General features: G+C 41.1%; 1 non-coding gene across 1 annotated transcript; it reads right to left on the reverse strand.

The window, feature by feature from the left end:
• Positions 1-7,909: 7,909 nt before the first annotated feature.
• LOC114807766 lies at positions 7,910-8,047 on the reverse strand. The gene has a single exon (XR_003755839.1). It is a non-coding gene; the product is annotated as a small nucleolar RNA SNORA7 (small nucleolar RNA).
• Positions 8,048-8,248: the final 201 nt, after the last annotated feature.

Consider the following 8,248-nt stretch of genomic DNA (forward strand, 5'->3'; position numbering starts at 1 on the left):
GTATCTACCCCAGTGCTTAGAACAGTGCTCTGCACATAGTAAGCGCTTAACAAATACCAACATTATTATTAAATGTCCTCTCGAGATCCCTTATAACCTAGGGATTCCTTGCCTCTCTCTGTTCACGCAAAGTGAATTCAAGGATGAAGCAGTGTGTATATGAACATAGGCATTACCATATAAGGTCAGATCAATATTCTGCCCTCCCTACAGGGTATTTATACACATATATTTATATATGTGTGTGTGTGTTTGTATACACCTGTCACTTGCCCAGGAACTATGAATCCTTTATGGCGCTACCGTTCCTTATCTGACCATCAGCTCCTCTTTCCTCTGCTTGGGGGATGTCACTTTTGACAGCGAGTAGGTGTAAACACAAATAGCTGTTGTGGAACAGTACAATACCATAGTTCTTGGTTATAGAGGGCGATATATAGAGCATAGTTGCCTGTTGCCATAAAAATGCATGTGGAGATTCTGAGGAAATCCCCCATGAACTTGGATTCTTGACTGATTTCTTCTGAAAATTGGGTTCTTCACTTTACTTAATCAAGAGCAGATGATGTATTTAGCAGTATCAAAGCCAAAAATATAACCCAGGTGAATTAGAAGGCTGTGTGGAAATCTGAGTGCTTTGAAATTCTGAGTTGAAAAAATTAAAGCATATCAGAAGATGACCTGATGATTTTGGCATTAATTCTCATCCATCCATCTGGGCTGTAACTGGGATATTCCAAATTTTCTCCTGCAAAGCATGTCATCTCCCAAGCATTTAGTACAATGCTGTGCACGTGGTGAGTGTTTAATAAATATTGATATAATAAAAATGAAAATCCTCTCAGAAGGAAATTATTAAGATAATTAAGAATATTGGAAAAAGTTTTCTTTAATTTCAATTTTTCACCTCCTTTATCTCTATCAACCCACCCTCAGCCCGACAGCACTCATGCACATATCTTCATATTCTGCCAATAATGGTATTTGATAAGCACTTACTATGTGTCAAACACTCTTTTAAGCACTGGGATGCTTTAAGCAAGTTAATCAGGTTTGACAGAGCCTCTGTTCCAATTGGAGCTCACAATCAAAGTAGGAGAGAATAGGTATTGAATCCACATTCTACAGATGAGGAAACTGAGGCACAGAGAAGTTAAGTGATTTGTGCAGGGTCACACAGCAGGCATGGGGCAGAGCTGGGATTAAAACCCAGGTCCTCTGACTCCTGTGCCTGTGCTCTGGGCAGGAAATATGTTGATCAACTCTGTTGTATTTAACTCTCTCAAGCTCTTGGTTTAGTGCTCAGCACACAGTAAGTGCTCATTAAATATGATTGATCTTTGCACTAGGCCATGGTGCTTTTTATCTCTGGCTACTTCCCCCTATGGACTGTAAACCCTGGTGCGAAGGAATATCCCAACTCCATCATATTATACTTTCCCAAGTGTTTCATGTATCGCTCTGCACACAGCGTTCGATAAATACCACTGATTGATTTGGGGGCATCATGATCAATGTGTGGGGAACTTGGAGGTACATAAGGACCCCAGAATATTATTTCCTGCCCTTAAAGAAAGTCCATTTTCACTGCTCAGCCATGGAGGCAGTTTGATTAATTACTATTTTTTTTTCTGGCAATACCTATTTCTTTGGAACCCAATCCCATGATGATCTTTAATGAATTCTTGTTATATTGGTATTTTGGCAGTGACATATTGAGTCAGAAAGAATTAGTATGACACACAGAAAACCACCTAGCAGGAGGAAAGCACAAACAGAAAGCAATGATATGCCATCCAACAAATAGGCGAACACCACTCATTCAGCAGTGAAAATCATAGAGGATCTGTCCAAGGAAAATCATTGAGACAAAAATCTGTTGGACTTCACCCTTTTCCTCCCTGACTTTCCATCTGAAGTGTTTTACATGCTTAAATGTATCTGTGCTTCCATGGCCCTCTACAAAAGAAGTGCTAACACCTGATGTGCAAGTCCGTAAAGTATGAATGTTCTCAAATTAAGCAGGATAAGAAAGTCGAATCTAGCCTTAATTTTATAGGAATTTATTGTTCCAAGCAAAAGTGGTCTTTCAAACTGTCAAGATCTTTTGTAAATCATTTTAAATGGCTTATTTTCTATTGTAGCACTGGTAAAGATATGCATGATGAATTAGTACTGAATGATTGCTATCTTCACATGATTTCAATCATCTGACTAGACTGGGGAGGGTGTTTGGTGTGGATTGATGTGGCTTGTCTGGAAAACGTGGGCACAAGTTTGAAAGTTTCACATAGAGAAATATTGAGGTTCAGCTTCTAACAGTCTGTTGATTAAGAGGAGAAGGAAACGCTTCTGCAGCTGAGACTGTTGGATTGCATTTGGAGCATGAAACTTTCTCTAGCCATAAAGCTCTACTGCTCTCATATTTATCATCATCATCCTTTTCTCTTATGGTTTTTGTGTTTTTCATTTTTTTTCTTTTATTAACGTGTCTATTGCCGATTATCTTTTCCCCTTCTATTCTTAGATTGCAAGCCCTTTGGGGGCCATAGACCATGCCTAATTCTCATCCATCCATTTTTCTCCATGCTAGCATACAATAGGCACTTAATAAATACTATTACCACTCACCTTCTTGCCCTCTGATGTTTTGATCATCTCTCTTCCCTCATATGTCTCCCTCAAGGCATGGGATAAAAAGGGGCAGGCCATAATGAAGTTATAATAGGAGTCCTACACCCTCTGTCTCCATCCACACATACCCAGAAGGATCATCATTTTCTGTGGCACAGCAGCAGCCGTGTATTCTCTGTGCCACACCTATCTTGTGTGACCTAGAGTGAAGTAGAAAAGACACAGTTGGGCTGCTTGTTCTGCTCCCGTCCTATTTAAGTACTGCTCCTGGAGATCCTGCCAGCAGATACAGCACCAGAGAAATTTCCAATTAGGTAGTTCACCTGATGGGAGAGGAAACATAAAACAGAAAAATGGTCTTTTCTGCACACCCTTCTCAAGAGGTCACTTTCTAGTGCACTCCTGGGCACCATGGATAGACCTGAGCCCAGAAGATTTGGGGAATTTCTCTTGTTTTAGTGTGATGTTTCCATTTCACACTCTCTAAGTTTCTTTCTCCTCCTGGTGGAACACAAACAGGCATCAGATGTTAGATTTTGACTGGTTTAAAGCTTGTCCTTGAAGCATAATTAGAAGGGGGGGGAGGCAGCATGGGTTTATGACTTCATTAAGAACCAAGCTCTTCCCCCCAATTCCCTTGCAACCTTGAGCCTGTGATGGCTCCTTTGTTTTCTCCAGCTCTAAAATAGGGATGTTAACATTACTTGCCGTGCCCCTAATGCACGGGGATTTTTCTGAGGGGTTGGATAAGTGGAAATGATTCTGATGATAAAGTGTCTGGGGCTCTAGGGAAGAAAGATACTATATTGGTACTAGGTATTATGCATTATAATGCATTATGCACCAAAATTTGCCCCTTTATCCCATAATGTGAGTAAATGGTTTTCTCCCAGATCTGTGCTTGGAGTCAATTATAAATTGCACACACCAATACATTACCCTCTTAGTGACTGACATGCATCTGCATATATTAAAAAGGGCAGGGAAGAATGAACCTGGAATATAATGTCTACATTGGCTATACAGAACATTTGGGGCAACCTAAGGATAACTTGATATTTAAAAAAAAGAATCAAAGGGCAAGTTCTTAATTATTCCAGTAATGCTCTATGGTCTGCATCCTGTTGTTTTTCACTCTTGGTCAAGTGACAGAACTAATATTTTCTGATAGTTTTGACAGCTGCCATGCTTAGACAGCACTGACATTCACTTCCAACTATTCCAGTCTCACGCTGTACCTTTTTCAAACTGTCTCAGAGTTCACAGCTAGGCTCCTGGGAGGTTAGTGATGCATGTGAGATGTGTAGTTCTAACATTTGGTAAAGAATAGATCAGTAGCTCATACAAATTCAAATGGTGATGTTAAAATTCTGTGTGAAGCTGAGCTACTTTAGAAATCTAGAATAAATCAGACCTTCCAAGCCTGCTACTTTTTTCAGAATAGGTTCAACCAGCCAATCAAGAAAGCAATTCAAGGAACTTTCTGAAGGAACTTAAGATAAAGATTTTTCCACCCTGCACGCATGCCCTTTCGATAGTCGATACCGCATACACACGGACACTGTGCAAAGCACTGTATGGTGCATTGGTAGGAATCCATAGACATTGGCTCACACAGGTTTTCTGGTTCTCAGGGTCTGTGGGCTCATATAGTCTAAATGGAGTAGGGAAAGAACAGATACAAAGGGAAGAAAACAAGAATTAGTGTGAATCAGAGCAAGGAAAGAACAGTAATAAGTGTGACAGTTCAAAATAATCCTCATGAACCCCATTCCTCCCGGCAAACAATTGCCAAAAAATTGCCAAAATCTTCCAATCTTCTAAAGGTTGTGCAGATCGAATTCTTCCCCTTGTGCACTGTTGGAGGGAAATGAGGTTCTCCTCTGCAATAGCAGCCGGGAGAGGGAAAGTTTAAAGATTCGGGGGGGGCAGGTACTTGTTTGTCTCTCACCCCAATCTCTGTTCCGCCCCACACACAACGCACTCTGTGGGGGCGGACAGGGGTGGGGACGGCGGTATGGATGTCCCTCTGCAGATCCCAGAACCCAAAAGGCATGGGACTGGGGGAGCCCAGGCTTCTGCCTACCATCTATTCTTGTGCAGAGTCTTTGGGATCGCAGTCAACCAGAAACTGAGTAAACGTACTATGTAATGGCAATATTCAAAAGCAAACACGACATTGGAATGTATCACTAGGAGCACGAGGAAGCAGCATGGTTCAGTGGAAAGAGGCTGGGCTTGGGAGTCAGAGGTCGTAGGTTCTAATCCCAGATCCACCACTTGTCAGCTGTGTGACTTTGGGCAAATCATTTAACTTCTCTGTGCCTCAGTGACCTCATCTGTAAAATGGGGATTAAGACTGTGAGCCCCACATGAGACAACCTGATTACCTTGTATCTACCCCAGCGCTTAGAACAGTGCTTGGCATATAGTAAGCACTTAACAAATACCATCATTATTATTATTATTATTATAAATCATTATCATGATTATACCTAAAAAACAGAAAATAGCCTTCCACCCTCCACACTGGTCAGAATCTAATTGGAGTAATTTGTCCAGTTATGGTCATGACACCTTAAAAAGGGGAACTAAAAGGTTTGAGAACAGAGCTCAGGAAATAGTGAAAGGATTGGGTAATAGGTCTTATGGAGAAGGTTCATGAAAGGTGGGTTGACTAAATGGCTCAGTGGAAAGAGCTTGGGCTTTGGAGTCAGAGGTCATCCTCCCGGATCTGCCACTTATCAGCTGTGTGACTGTGGGCAAGTCACTTAACTTCTCTGTGCCTCAGTTACCTCATCTGCAAAATGGGGATTAACTGTGAGTCTCACGTGGGACAACCTGACTACCCTGTATCTCCCCCAGCACTTAGAACAGTGCTCTGCACATAGTAAGCACTTAACAAATACCAACATTATTAAATAACTGTCTTCAAGTATACAAAAGTTTTCAATAGGGAAGACAGTGACCAGTTGTTCACCAAGTCCACTGAGGGCAGAACAAGAGGAAAAGGGCTTGATGTAAAGCAGTAGTGGTTTTGGTTGTGCCTAAGGAAGAACCTCCTCTTTTTTTTTTTTAATGGTATTTGTTAAGCACTTACTCCGAGTCAGACACTGTATGTACTAAGCACTGGACTCTTGACTATTAAAGTGATAAAATGCAGGAGTGGGCTACAAAGGAATTTATAGAGTCTCCAGCCCTGGACAGCTCTTGGGCAACAATTGGCAACAATCTGTCTTGTCTGTTTGAGGTAATTTTCTGCATGGAGGCAGGAGGCTATACTGAATGATCCCCTCCCACAAAACTGCAAGCTCACGTCTTTTACTTTGTGCTCTCAAGTGCTTAGTATAGCACTCAGAATTCAATAGGCACTCAAAATTTCCACTGATTAAACTCCAGAGTTTCTCCCAACATTCCTATGACTGTGTTTATAGGACAGGGACTATGCTTGCTTCATTTTCTTGAATATCGTCCAACATAGATGATGTACATCTGTTGATGTTTAATGGTATTTGAGTGTGATTCAGAACCCAAGGATGCTGAGATACTCTTGTGAATATGGAATTTGGATGGCTCCCTTATTACATTTGTCCCAGTTATAAAAATTTATTTAAGCCTACAGCCTCATAATTATCTATCTTTCAGGAAGTAACACAAGAAAAACAACTTGTATGTATTTTAAAGTGGTTTCCTAGTGCACGATAGCTGTGCCAATTCAATCAATAAAATCTTCCCAACAATTGTCCCCCATTGCCTGAAAATGTGTTGCCAGTAGACCTAACTCCATTATTTGCATATCACATCATCTCTGTGGACTTATTTGGAATAGATAGAGCTCACTGAAAGGCTACTGCAGCAGTTTGGTTTCTTTTGACATCAACACATTAGATTGGACCATACATATTAGCAAACCATGTTAAATGGCTGTTGCTTGCATTTTCTCAACTTTCTTTTTGTAGATTATCTCTTGTGAAAACCTATCTGATTAAATAATACGATAGACTGAAATCCTTTTATGGCCTTAGTCACTTGGACGGGTTGGGGGGAGGGAGAAGGCCTCTGTGGCATGTGTAGAGTAGCCACAAAGCATATTTGCCAAGGATTAAAAATGAAATTGAATGGGAGGAGAATTGAGTTTGACCACATTTACATCACACAATGAAGTTTGGATTTGGCAGAGATTTTCTGTACAGTTTGACTCTGGGGTGAATAATTAAGTTGGCTCTCCATCACTTCACGGAATGACGTTCTTTGCTCTGTCCTTGTTTGTCCTCGTTCTCATTTTTCAACTCATTCTTATTGCTTCTTGCTCTTGAAAAACCTTTCATATTTTATGTGCCTCCTTAAAAATGAAATCTTTACCATTTTTGGTAAGCCTAATTCACTCAGATATGAGTTAAACACTCAATGCTACTCCTAGTCAACACGGGGGTACATGCAAAATAATCAGGTTGGACACAGTCCCTGTCCCACATGGGGTTCACAGTCTATGCGCAGGATAGTTTCCTCTTTCAGAGTTTAGCACATTACTGCACCTATCCTGTGCGTGTCAGCCTGTGAAGGATTTAAGGATTTAAATTTTAGAAGTTTGGGAAGAACTGGGTGTAACTGTTTTCTCGATGACCTGGGTGGACTGATATTTTGTTCTCTTTTATGTGGTTTGGCATTTATATTATTTAATCTTTCCTCTCATCTCCATATTTTTCCCAGCACTTAGTACTGTGATATGCTCACAGTAATTACTTAATACATAATGTTATTACTAGGCATACACTGCTGCAGTACACTAAATAGTCCCCTAGTGGTCTGAAGCTATTAATATTTTTATCATAATCATATTTGTAAGTCTTTAGTGTGGAAAGACCTTCTTTTAGGTGCTTCCCCCTCTAAAATGTAAGCTCACTAAGGGCAGGGATCATGTCTGTCAATGTGTTACATTGTACTCTCCCAATCACAGTGCTCTGTTCACAGTACACAATAAATATGATTCATTGATTGAAGAAAATACAAAAGAAGGAAAGATGTTATCCTTGCCCACAAAATGCTTACGGTATTGTCTTATGCTGTCGAGGCATCTCTGACCCATAGTGACACCATGGACACATGTCTCCCAGAGCACCCCATCTCCATCTGCGATCATTCCAGAAGTATATCAATAGAGTTTTCTTGGTAAAAACTACAGAAGTGGTTTACCATTGCATCCTTCTGCACAGTAAACCTGAGTCCGCCCTCGACTCTCTCCCATGCTGCTGCTGTCCAGTGCAGGTGAGGTTTGACTTGTCACAGATTGTCTCCCACTCCCTAGCCATTGGTCAAGCTAGGAATGGAATGGGTAGGCCTCTGCTTGAATCTCCCTCCCATAGCCGAGCCTGGTAGAGCACTGGAAACTCTCCAGGTGCGACCCTGAGAGAAGGCTTACAGTACCATATAGATAGTAGAGAAGGGTGATTAAATAGCAAATAGATAAATACATGCGTCTGGGGGAGGATGATGAGTAAGCGTGACTGGAAAGGAGGGATGAAGCAGGGAATTCCTCCTGGAAGTGGTGACTTTGACAGGGGGCAGAGGTGCTGTTTGGTAAAGGTGAAGAAAGAAAACATAACAAACCCCAACT

The sequence above is a fragment of the Ornithorhynchus anatinus genome, chromosome X3 (assembly GCF_004115215.2).
Source record: "Ornithorhynchus anatinus isolate Pmale09 chromosome X3, mOrnAna1.pri.v4, whole genome shotgun sequence".
Lineage (NCBI taxonomy): Eukaryota > Metazoa > Chordata > Mammalia > Monotremata > Ornithorhynchidae > Ornithorhynchus > Ornithorhynchus anatinus.